At 39.6% G+C, this 3,926-nt stretch overlaps 1 pseudogene; it reads left to right on the forward strand.

Moving 5' to 3' along the window:
- The first annotated feature begins 1,187 nt into the window (after positions 1-1,187).
- Positions 1,188-1,303, forward strand: LOC122235602 (annotated as a pseudogene).
- The last annotated feature ends 2,623 nt before the right edge of the window (positions 1,304-3,926 follow it).

Consider the following 3,926-nt stretch of genomic DNA (forward strand, 5'->3'; position numbering starts at 1 on the left):
TGCCGTGTCAAAGACACTGTCCTGGGAATGAGAAGACGAGCCACAGACTAGGAAAAAATATTTGCAAAAGACATATTTGCTAAAGGACTATTACCATAGTATATATCATTATATATATATATATATATATACACACACACACACACACACACACATATATATATATACACACCATATATATCCTAAAGCTCAACAGTGAGAAAAAAAAACAACCTAATTTAACGATGGGCTAAAAACCTTAACAGATACCTCACCAAAGAAGATATACAGATGGCAGAGAAGCATATGAAAAGATGCTCCACATTATGTGTCATCAGGGAAATGGAAATGAAAACAATGAGATGTCACTACACACTTGTTAGAATGGCCAAAATCCAAAACATTGACACCGTGAAACGCTGGTGAGGCTGTGGAGTAACAGAAACTCACCTGCATTGCTGGTGGGAATGCAAAATGGTATGGGCATTTTGGAAGACGGTGTGGCAGTTACAAACTTAAGAAACTCAACATAGTCTTACCATATTATTCAGCAACCACACTCCTGGATATTTACCCAAAGGAGTTGAAAAACTATGTCCACAAAAAACCCAGCATGCACATTTTTATAGAAGCCTATTCGTCACTGTCAAAACTTGAAAGCAACCAAGATATCCTTCGGGAGGTGAATGGATAAATAAGCTATGGTACATCCGGAATTTGGGATGTAATTCAGTGCTAAAAAGACATGAGTTGGTTACCAAGCCATGCAAAGCCATAGAAGAAGCTTCAGTGCATATTACTAAGTGAAAGAAGCCTATTCTGAGTACACATCAGGAGACATATCAGGAAAAACAAACTCTTCCTTCAAGATTTCTTTCTAGAGGGGATAACAGAATGCACACTGACTCATTCATTCAATAAATATTTAGTAAGTGCTTATTCTATACCGACAACTGTGAGGAGTGACAGAGGAAGATTTTTACAAACCACCATATAGACAAACTGAACACATGTAAGGATTATGGGGTGAAGCAAGTTGATCATCACTGGCTTCTTGGAGTTAGCTAGAATATTCAAATTCATCCAGTGAGCCAGATACTTTAAATGGTAGCCTTTATATATAGTGCATACCGATAGACACTGCAAGAGAATTGAAGAAGGGTTAAGAGAAGAGAGAGGACTGGAGCTGGGCCTTAAAGAATATGATAGTGTTCACCTTGGCGGCACATATACTAAAATTGGAACGAAACAGAGAAGATTAAGATGGCCCCCGTGCAAGAATATGATAGAAAGTGGACAGGCAGAGATGAGAAGCGTGGTTTCTCCAGATAGGAGAAATTGTATGCAGGTAGAAATAAGTATGGTTTTCCCCGACCTAAAAAGAGAGAGGAAACTATTCCAACCAATCTTTCTTTATAGTCATCTCTCTCTCTCTTATTTATTTATTTATTTATTTATTTATTTTTTAATTTTTTTTTAACATTTATTTATTTTTGAGACAGCATGAACAGGGGAGGGGCAGAGAGAGAGGGAGACACAGAATCGGAAGCACGCTCCAGGCTCTGGGCCATCAGCCCAGAGCCTGACGCGGGGCTCGAACTCACGGACCGCAAGATCGTGACCTGAGCTGAAGTCGGACGCTCAACCGACTGAGCCACCCAGGCGCCCCATCTCTCTCTCTTTTAAACTCATAACCAAACTTCTTCTCAAAAGAAGAATCTACACCTGTCATTCAGGCAATAGTCACTAATTTAGCTCTCACGTGCCAACTTCATGAGTTACGTTTTAATCGCATCTTACTTGTTCTGTCTTCAATTCACACAGTTGACCCATCCCTCTATTTTGAAACCAGACTCTTCCTTGGTTTTGATGTTGCCACTTCTCTTATTCTACCTCTCTGGCCATTCCTGGGCCTTAGTTTTTTTAAAAAACAAATGTTAAAGTTGCAGAAGCTTTGGATTTACAGAAAAATTGTGATGATAGCACAGAGTTCCCATATGCCTCACATTGCTTCCCCTATTATTGCTATCTCAGAACAGTCTGGTACATTTGTCACAATTAATGAACCAACATTGGTACATTATAGTTAACTAAGTCCAGATTTTATGGTCAGATAACCTTAGTTTTTAACTGAATGTTCTTTTTTGTTCCAAGATCTCATCTAGGATACTAAATTATAATTAGTTGTCATGTCTTCTTAAGCTCCTCTTGGCTATGACAGGGTCTCCGTCTCTCCTTGTTTTTGATTGACTTTAAAAGTGTTAAAGACTACTGGTTAGGCATTTTGTAGAATGTACCTCTATTCTGATTCGTCTGATGTTTTTTCTTATGATTAGACTGGGGTCATGGGTTTCAGATTGGAAGATCAGAGGTAAAATGCCATTTTCCTCACATTATGTCCATGGTAGGTGACATCAACGTGATTTATTACTGTTGATGTTAACCTTGATCGCCTGGTTCAAGTGGCTCAGGTTTCCCCTCTGTTCCCATACTGTAGTTTTTGGAAGGAAGTCACCGTGCATCATCCATACCGCCCTTAAGGAATGGGTAGTGCTACTCCATTTCCTTTAAAGTAGTATTTACGTTAAGCATTTGGAATTCTTATGCATGTGAGATTTGTCTCTTCTCTCCCGTGTATTTATTTAATCATTCATTTATATCAGGGTGGGCTCAGGAATATATATTTTATTCTTGGGTTTTAATCTAATATTAGCTCAATAATTTTGTTAATAATTCTGTTGCTCCAATTGTCCAGCTTTGATCATCGGGAGCTCTTTTGGTTGGTTCCTGTACCCCTTGACACACCTGATCAGACTCTGTGTGTGTGTGTTGTGTGTGTGTGTGTGTGTGTGTGTGTGTATTAATACTTACCTTCTGGCACCACAAGTTGCTTTAGGCTCACTTCTATATTTTCTACCCCAGGCCTAAAATCAGTCATTTCTTTAAGGGTCACTAATTATGGTATTAGAACCCAAGGTCTGAGCATTGGGTGTGTTCCCTGGGTCTTATTTTATGACTCATTTTCTCTTCTCTTTATTCTTTTTATTTATAATATTTTTAATGTTTTATTTATTTATAAGAGAGAGAGAGAGAGAGAGAGAGAGAGAGAGAGACAGAGCAGAAGTCAGAGAGGGACAGAGCGAGAAGGAGAGACAGAATCCCAAGTAGGCTCCAGGCTCTGTGCTGTCAGTACAGAGTCCGACTTGGGGGTCGAACCCATGAACCACGAGATCATGACCTGAGCCGAAGTCGGACACTTAACCAACTGAGCCACCCAGGCGCCCCCCTTTCTTTTTAAAAAAGGGTTTCTTAACCTTTCACTATTGACATGTTGACCCCCAAATCTTTTTGCTATGGAGGGTTGTCCTATGCATGGTCGGATGTTTCACTGTATTCCTAACTCCTACCCACTAGATGCCAGTAGCACTCCCTCAGTTGTGACAATCAGCTGTCTTGAGACATTTCCAAATATCTCTGGGAGGCAAATTATCCCCATTTTAGAACCACTGCTCTACATGTACTTGTTTTTCCAGGATCTCGTATTGTTGGCTCTCTTCTTTTCTCATTATTTGTGCTATTCTTGAGAAAACTCAGCTATTCTCTTTGTTTTCACTGCCACCTATAAACTATTTTCTTTCTAATATATTTATCGTTATCTCTGATATCTTTCCTAAGGGCAGGGTTATGCATCTCCACTTGGATGTCTTATCCACTATAGGTACGTCAAACAAAACATGTTCAAAGTGAATTGTGGGATAAGGAAAGAATCTCAATCTCATAGAGAATAGCAAGGAATAACAAAGCTGCAAAAGAGGTGACTAAGCAAGCAAACATATTGGCTTGCCATAGTGCTGCGTGTGTGACAGTAAGAGTACTTGAGTCAGTTTTTCAGAGAAGGGTTGGGCAAACTATACCCCCCTGCAAAATCTGGCCCACTACCTGTTTTT

This window comes from Panthera tigris, chromosome X (genome assembly GCF_018350195.1).
Source record: "Panthera tigris isolate Pti1 chromosome X, P.tigris_Pti1_mat1.1, whole genome shotgun sequence".
Classification (NCBI taxonomy): Eukaryota; Metazoa; Chordata; class Mammalia; order Carnivora; family Felidae; genus Panthera; species Panthera tigris.